Raw genomic sequence first — 9,472 nt, 5'->3', positions numbered from 1 at the left:
GGCGGGGCTCGTTTCCCTTCCTCGCGGTGCTCGCTGCCGCCGTCGGGCGGAGGCGCGGTGCTCTGCAGGGCGGCGCGGCGAGGCTGCGTCTGGGGCGGCCGGTGGTGGCGCCCAGGTGCGGATGCGCGGGTGGCTGCGCTGCTGTGGTGTGGTGGTGAGTGCTTGTGCGGGGAGGCGACTCATCGAGGTCCAGATCTGGAGCGGGCTGATCTGGAGCGGGCGGATGCTCGAGTTGGTGGCCGGCAGGCGACGCTGGCCGCGACGGCAAGGGCCGGCCGGGCCGGGCGGGGCTGGGTGGTGCAGCTGGCCGATTTGGGGGCTGGCCTGGTTCCGTCTGGCTCGCGGCGGCGCCCGGCGTGTGTGGGCGGCGTTCCCTGTGCGCGGTTGGCGGCGTGGTGGGCTTCGTGGTGGTGGCCCCGTGGCGGCGGGGGCCTTCGGGGAGTTTGGGCCTCTCCGTCTCCGACCTGGATCGGCCATGTTTGGGGACTTCGGCAGCATCCCTCCCCTTCGGCGGCTCGACGCACGGGTGCGTGCCCGGTGGCTCCGACGCTTGGAGCTCGGCGGGCGGCGCGAGTTGGGAAGTGGACGGGGTGGCCGCTGCTCCGACCGTGGATGGCTCCACGGTGGCTTGGCAAGTCGGCTTCGGCGACGGCTGGCACGTCCTGGCGTCGGTTCGTACATAGGCAGCTTGTATCGGCCTTTGGCCCCCCTCCTCGTCTTCTGGTCACTACGCTCGGTGAAGGGCTGGCCTTCTCCCAGTTGTGGTCCATCGCTTGTCTCGTGTCCGGTGCGCAGGTCCGAGCTTGTCTCGCGCACAGTGCCGCAGGCTAATCTCATCTCGCGCACGGTGCAGCAGGACTGACCTTGTCTCGCGCATGGTGTTGCAGGACCAAGCTCGCCTTGCGCCTGGTGCTGCAGGACAGGTCAATGGAGGCCAGGTGGCCGGCCTATTGGGTCTCGGCACTGGGGGTCGCCTAGGGGTGCGAAAGGTGGGACCTTTCCGCTCGTCTCTTTGGTTGGGATAGCGGCAGGTCTCGGGTGAGGTGGTGTCAACACTAGTGCAGAACCGGGCAATAGCACCGGTTCGTAAGGGATATTAGTGCCGGTTTTGTAACCGACACTAAAGGGTGGGGACTAAAGGCCCCCCCTTTAGTACGGGTTTGTCACGAACCGCCACTAAAGTGCCACCACGTGGCATGAGGCAGGGCCGGGTGCGGGGAGACCTATAGTACCGGTTGGTAACACCAACCGATACTAAATGTTCGGGTGGTTTTATTTTTTTATTTTTCCTTTAGTTTTGTGTTTTCAATTTAATTTAGAGATTGTTTTTACATTATAACGAGTTGTTAAATCATTAGGTGAAAGTACCCGTAGATTAGTTTCAACTGGATGCATGCATGGATCCTAGCTAAGTGATCAAAGTATATATGCCATATCCATATATATATTACTTGATCACCTATATTAGGTGAGCAAGTAATTAATATGGATATGGCATATATATACTTGATCACTTAGCTAGCTAGGATCTATCCAGTTGAAACTAATCTGCGGTTTCTTTCATAAATGATATAATAACTCATCATCATCATATTAATATAAAAATTATTGCATCATATATATCATCACCAATACCAGCTTAAAGAAGAAACATTCACTTTGTACCAGAAGGAAAGATATCATTGATTTCAACATGATCACTCTTTGAGATTAAGTTCAGGACGAAGAACACAGACATGAGAGGACAAGTACTAAGAGCATGCTAATCACTCATGCTGCTCTCTCTCAGGTAAAATAGCATAGAACATGTTTAGTTGTCCTGATTCATCATATTGGAGCATGCAGATGAATCTGTCTCCTAATCGTGGGTTGCGCTTCTACTTGTTGACTCCTAGTACTTCTCTGCGATCATTCACAATTTTGCTCCAGTCTTTCAGTATTAAGCATTCCTCGGTTCAAGAAATCTTGAATGCACTCGTGTGCAATGTAGGATGTCTTGGCCGTAAGCTAACAATTGACATGCGACCGTTAGTCGAGATCCACTGAGGTACAACTATCATCGGGAGTCCCTATTGAAGAGAACATCGTACAGTATCATACTTAGCAACATGAAGTTTAGCTTAAAAATAATGTATGCAAAAGATGCACTGAGGATAAATAGTAAAAATCTTACCATCTTTCCTAAATACATGTGACCGTAGTTCAATACGAACACTATTGATCGCACATTTTGAGTACTAAGATTTGCAAGTCTAGGAAAATAATTTCTCTTGACAACATCAAGTTCCTCAAGCCATGGAACATATAGACTTATCTCCTTGCAATTTAGTTCAGCCCCGGGACAGTGGACGGTCCTGTCTACCAAGCGCTGGACATGTTTGCTTGAATGGAAATAAGCTGTCAATTGAAATTATAGTTGTCAACTATTTTTGAAAAAACAACATCAGCATAAATATGGCATGAGAAACTCACATAATGATAGAACTGGAGGCGTCTACACATCGACCCAAATGTCTCTATTACCTTCAATATCATCTTCGGGGCGAATATCAAAGGTGATAAACATATCAGGCTCAAATGCATAAGCCTTGCATAGTGATTGCCAAGTTTTGCATTCAAAATGGGTGTAGGTTTCTTGATTGTATAATTTGATGTTGAAGGTATTAACCATGCTCGGTCTTCAAGTAAACTCTCTTTACCTCCATAGTTTTGTCACGACCGAAACCTATCTTATCCAAGACAAAAATTCTTGCATGGTAGGGGATACGCTAGTAGAATAGTGAAAATTTAAAATAATAAGTTGAAGCAAATGAAGCATATATAAGTCATGCTTAATTACAAAAAAGACTTGTCGTTGTGACTTACTGTATCCACTTCGAAGGTCTCATCCAGCTTGATGCTAAAGCGCCTATCATCAAGTAGGAAATTTTTGTCGCACAAGCCGCGTTGGTTTTTCGGAGTCTTCGCACATAATGAAATCGTTTTCGTCGTCAGACGACATTTTCTATGTTCATAGGTGAAATATTAAACACATATTAGTTATATATTAATTCAACTAATTATACTAGTTCTATTATTTCAACTAGCTAATTCAACTAATTAATTCAACTAAGCACTTACTAAAAAGGGAAAACTTTGTTTTTGCCACTCTAGCTTTTGACCACTTTGCTTATGCCACTCTAGAATTTGAGATTTCACTTTTGCCACTATTAGTTTTTGACAATACATCACAATTGTCATTCTGTGGCAAAAGCAATAATTTTTCAGTGGCAATTGTGATAATTGCCGAAGTCTAAGAGTGGCAAAAGTGAAATGAAAAACTATTGCTTTTGCCATGAAATGGTATTTGTGATGTATTGTAAAAAACTAAGAGTGGCAGAAGTGAAATGTCAAATTCTAGAGTGGCATAACCAAAGTGGGCAAAAGTTAGAGTGGCAAAAACAAAGTTTTCCCTACTAAAAATATACCTAAATAAAGTATAGCTCCTAATTCAACTAATTAACTAGTTCAACTAATTCAACTAATTTAACTAAACTAGTTCTATTAATTTTCTTACTAAAAATAAGTAGCTAGTTCTATATACTAAAATTTTAATTAGATGATCAAATCTCATATACCTAAATTTAGTATATATTAAACACTTATTAGTTATATATTAATTCAACTAATTAGACTAGTTCTATTAATTCAACTAGCTAGTTCAACTAATTAATTCAACTAAGCACTTACTAAAAATATACCTAAAATAAAGTATATATAGCTCCTAATTCAACTAATTAACTAGTTCAACTAATTCAATTAAACTAGTTCTATTAATTTTCTTACTAAAATAAAGTAGCTAGTTCTATATACACCAATTTTAATTAGATGATCAAATCTCATATACCTAAATTTAGTATATATTAATTCATCTAACATTAATATAAATTCATCTATAACTAAAAGTATAAAAACTAACTTTCATCTAACATTATCTAATTCTTATATAATCTAACATTTATATAATCTAACATTTTGACATTAAACATTTGTGTGTGTGTGTGTGTGTGTGCGTGCGTGTGTGTGCGTGCAGGAGGCCGCCGGCGAGCGCCAATCGATCTTACAGTGTGGGGGCGGGGGCGGCGGGCCGGGGGGCGGCGGGCGCGACGTACGGGGGCGATGACGACGTATGGCGACGGGGGCGCGCGGAGACGACGGCGAAGGGGGCGGCGACGACGACGACGACGGCGACGGGGCGCGACGAAGATGATAACTGAAATTTTTCGTAAGTGCTGGTTATATAGGGGAGGACTTTTGTACCAATTGTAGACAGGAACCGGTACTAAAGGTTAAATTTGGCCAGGCGAAGCGGTGGGAAGCGACCCCCTTTAGTACCGGTTCGTGGCTCCACCCGGTACTAAAGACCCACCCTTTAGTACCAGGTTGAGCCACGAACCGGTACTAAAGGGGGTGCGCTCCCGTTACGCGTTGCACAATGTTTAGTCCCACCTCGCCGAGCGAAGGGCAGCCGCATTGGTTTATAAACCTAGCCGCGGCTGCTCCTTCGAGCTCCTCTATAATGCAGGCCTCTAGGCCTAACTTTGCCGCGCTGCCCTGTGAGCCTACTGGGCCTTATGGGCCTGCATATGCACGCCCAAGGCCGGGCAGGCCCACTGGGCAGCGCGAAAATAATTTTTTTCATATAGTTTTTTTTCTTTTGTGGTTTATATATTTTCTTTTATTTATTTGTGAGTAGTTTTTTGATGTATTTAGAGTTTCTTATATTTAATATTAGTGTGTTTTATCATTATATTCATATTTGTAGTGATTTTTTAGTTTATTTTGTACTGCTTTTTACTTTCACGGTGATTTAACTCTGAAAACAAATCAGTAAATGCATTGAAAATAGCAAATTATGTCAGAAAGGGTTAAAAGTTGATGACGTGAATTTGAATTGTGCATCTGACGCAAAAAAAGTTCGGAGTTGTACTAAGTTATTAAAATATTGAATAGCCGGTGTAATAGATGAGTTTTCGTCTGAAACCCTGATACTTCCTAAGAGATTGTCCAGTTTGTACACGAAGTGCATCTAGTTTTTGCCGTAACCCTCTCTACTTTTTTGCATATGCTATGCGGGTGAAATGATGATACCTTGCCAAGTTTCAACCTTTTCAGAGTTCATTTTGTACTGCTTTTCACTTTCACAGTGATTTAGCTCTGAAAACAAATCAGTAAATGCATCGAAAATATCAAACTATGTCGAAAGGGTTGAAAGTTGATGACGTGGACTTGAATTGTGCATCTGAACGCAAAAAAGTCCGGAGTTGTACTAAGTTATTAAAATATTGAATAGCCGGTGTAACAGATGAGTTTTCGTCCGAAACCCTGATATACTTCCTAAGAGATTGTCCAGTTTGTACACGAAGTGCATCCAGTTTTTGCCGTAACCCTCTTTACTTTTTTGCACATGCTATGCGGGTGAAATGATGATACCTGGCCAAGTTTCAACCTTTTCAGAGTTCATTTTGTACTGCTTTTCACTTTCACGGTGATTTAGCTCTGAAAACAAACCAGTAAATACATCGAAAATAGCAAATTATGTCAGAAAGGGTTGAAAGTTGATGACGTGGATTTGAATTGTGCATCGGAACGCAAAAAAAGTCTGGAGTTGTACTAAGTTATTAAAATATTGAATAGCCAGTGTAATAGATGAGTTTTCGTCCGAAACCCTGATACTTCCTAAGAGATTGTGCAGTTTGTACACGAAGTGCATCCAGTTTTTGCCGTAACCCTCTCTACTTTTTTGCACATGCTATGCGGGTAAAATGATGATACCTTGCCAAGTTTCATCCTTTTCGGAGTTCATTTTGTACTGCTTTTCACTTTCATGGTGATTTAGCTCTAAAAACAAATTAGTAAATGCATCGAAAATAGCAAATTATGTCAGAAAGGGTTGAAAGTTGATGACGTGGATTTGAATTGTGCATCTGAACGCAAAAAAGTCCGGAGTTGTACTAAGTTATTAAAATATTGAATAGCCGGTGTAACAGATGAGTTTTCGTCCGAAACCCTAATATACTTCCTAAGAGATTGTCCAGTTCGAACCGGCTCTTGTGTAAACATGTAAAAATATAAATAAAATACATTGATCAGTACCGCCTTTCAGCCAAAACGCCTTACTGCTACAGAGAAATACATCAAAAATACATTGATCATCAATGATCGTTTTGTGTACAATCTGAATTGTCAATATGAGTCTTCTCCGGTAGGAACCGGAGAAGACTCATATTGCGGCCATAAATTCTACACACAGAGTTCAATGAAGACCAAGTGGTTGTGATAGTTTGAGAAGTAACATATTTAAGGTGGTAAAAACTCTGTTAGCAGAGCGATGTGGGACTAAAAAACCGTTGTCAAGTAGGAACCTTTAGTATCGGTTTGTGGCACGAACTGGTACTAAAGATGCTGGTTGGCCCCCAGCCCGACCACAGCCTGCAACAGCCACTTTAGTATCGGTTCGTGGCACGAACTGATACTAAAGGGTCGCCACGAACCAGTACTAATGATCTCCGCCCTCCTAGCCATTTGGACCGACAATAATGATCACATTAGTGCCGATTTTGTTACAAACCGGGACTAATGTGCTTCACATTAGGCCCTTCTTCTACTAGTGCAAGGTCTTGAATGTTGGGGCGGCGGCCCTGGTGGTGGTTGCGCGGTACTCTCGAGCGGAGGCCGTGGCTTGGTGCTGCCCGGTGGCCATGACCGTGTGGGCGGTATGGTTGCCTGGGTTTGGCGTTCGGTGGCGATGAGTTTTGGCCGGGGTGAAAACCTGTTCTATCTTCGGACGGACTGGCGGCAGCGAAGCTCGCTCCATTCTTGAAGGCGTCGTCGCGGCTCTCATTGTCTGTCGCGCGGCTCCGGGGAAACTCTGATCCTCGGATTGGGCGGCGGCGGCGCTCTGGTGTCGTATCCTTCCTGAAGGCGCCGCCTTGGAGCCCACGGTTCGTCATATGCGGCTTCATCTCTTCGTGGTGGTAGCAGACCTGGCCAAACGGGCCGGCCCGGCCCGGCACGGCACGACCCGTGCTAATCGTGCCTGGCCCGGCACGGCCCGCCATGGCACGTTTAATAGCCGGGCCGTGCCGTGCCGGCCCACGGGCGCTGCTCCTTGGCCCAGGCACGGCCTGATTAGTAAACGGGCCGGCCCGATGGCCCGTTTAGCACGCTGGGCTGCACATTTTCAGCCTGCTGGGCTAGTTTTTAGGCCTATTGGGCTGTATTTTAGGTATATATATATATATATATATATAAATCTAAAAAATATATAAAAAAATTAAACGGGTCGTGCCGTGCCGGCCCGCGTGCCCAGGCTCCAGGCCCAGGCACGGCCCAAGGCGTGCCGCGTGCCGGGCACGGCCCGTTTAGCCCGTGCCGTGCCTGGCCCATGGCGGGCCGTGCCGGCGTGCTCGCGGGCCGGCCTGTTTAGCCCGGCCCGTTTGGCCAGCTATAGGCGGTAGTGCTAGGGGTGGTGTTGCCGCGCTCAGCGTCTATGTATCATGCCTTGGGTGTGTGAGTTATGGTGGCGTGCATTTATACTGGGTTGTTGGGATCGTGCTTTATATATAAAGTGGGGTGAAAGTCTTTTTCGGTATAGAAAGTTTCTACATTCTTCATGGTACAACCAAACAACCTTTATTATTAGATTTAGGGTCTCTTTAATTTTCGCATGATTTAAAAAACATGAGAATTGGGAAAACGCAGGAATAGGATATGATTCCATATGCAAAAAATAGAGAATTGCGAAAACAGGAATCTGCAAAGTTGCCGGAAGAGGAATCCTAAAAGACATAGTCAAATTCAGATTAAAGCACATGCAAAGGTAAAATTAGGTTATACTATTATGCTTCTTATGGGCTCTCCTTGTTCTTCCTGCATAGGAATGTAATAAGGAGGTCTGGTTGGACTGTAAAATCTCTTAGGTTTTGCCTATGAAACCAAAAAAGTCCTCCATTTTTCCTAGGTTCATTCCTTTGAATCAAATGGATGACTACCACATCGCAAATTTTCCCAAATTTGGAATGTGAAAAAATAAATTAGAGGAAATTAAGAAAGTCTCAAACATATGGTTCGTCATCAAGAAACTCGGGCAAGTTGCAATTTGACCATCCCTTGACATATATTTTCATTTTATGCATGCCTCTATAAATTTTAGTAGTATGCACGTGTAGGGTTTCTACTAAAGTTTTACAAGGTGATATCTTGCTAGTTAAAGCACTAGGTTTGATGCTTATGCTTAGCCATGCTTGTAGAATGGGGGTGGAATTGAAACAAAATTTGTTTTAAAACCTTCAGACTTGCTCTCTCCTGGAGCAATGTCTCGTGCAATATTTTGGTGGAATGGATTAATGGGAGCGTCTCCAAGTGATTGTGCCGAGTGGGGTATTGCACACTAAGTGACTACGCTCGGCGGGGGATTTGCACACTTGAGTGACGCGCTCGACTGGGGACATGCATATAGGTTTTGGTGGGGACCGTTGCCCAGGAGATCGAGATCTTCCAAGTTTCACTAGGAAGTAGCTTCCAGTACAAGCACATGTTATATATTACCAACGAAAAACCCTTGCTTCAAGAATGCCATGCCATCAGAGAGAGGCCTTAATTGCCTAGGTAGCGGGCGATTTGGTGAATGTACTTCAATGTATCAGAAAAAAATGTTGATGGAATAAATAATATAAGAACTGCAGCAATGCGGACAAGATGCAGCCGAGCATTGGACGCACGACAGCACATCTGTGAAAATGGCCGGACACCGCTGCCATCCATACATGGACGAAATCCAAACAAAACGGACGTGCGTTTAGTGCGGGAGTTAATACCACAATTGGTACATAAACTTGTAGGGGTGGGAACAGATTCATACAAAAACTAAAAAACCCCACAAAACTGGTCCCTAAACTCTACCTATGTAACAAAATCACCCAAAACACTATGGGCGCGACAATTGGCGCCCAATTGGCTGCTGGGTGGCACACCTGGTCGGACCGGCTCTTTTGCGGAAAACCCCTCAATGTTTCTAGAAATGACACCCACAGTCTCTGTATGGCCCTCCCTTGGTTATTTAATATTGAGGCCCCTCCTCCCACCTAGTCCAAATCCCTAGCTCTCTCCCATTTCCCCTTTCCCCTGTCCAAATCCCCTTTCCCCCGTCCCATGGAGAAGAAGAAGAGCAGTGCTTCCGATCCCATGGGGTAGGCGCCGACGCCGACGGGTTCCTGGGCGGCGCCGAGCCGGGAGAACCTAGCGCCAGGGTCACTGCAGTTCTTGACTTCAGTGGCAATAAGGTAAGTACAGAAATCACTTGACTTTGGGGCCATCGGATCACTACAGTTCTTGACTTTGCTGAATTGCTCATCATTTTTCTAGGAGTGGGCTGGGGAGTGGGATGGCAGAGCCAAGTCAATGATTAAGGATCTAGCCACGAAGAACATGG

The sequence above is a fragment of the Triticum dicoccoides genome, chromosome 4B, assembly GCF_002162155.2.
Source record: "Triticum dicoccoides isolate Atlit2015 ecotype Zavitan chromosome 4B, WEW_v2.0, whole genome shotgun sequence".
Taxonomy (NCBI): Eukaryota; Viridiplantae; Streptophyta; class Magnoliopsida; order Poales; family Poaceae; genus Triticum; species Triticum dicoccoides.
This window is presented reverse-complemented; position numbering follows the sequence as displayed.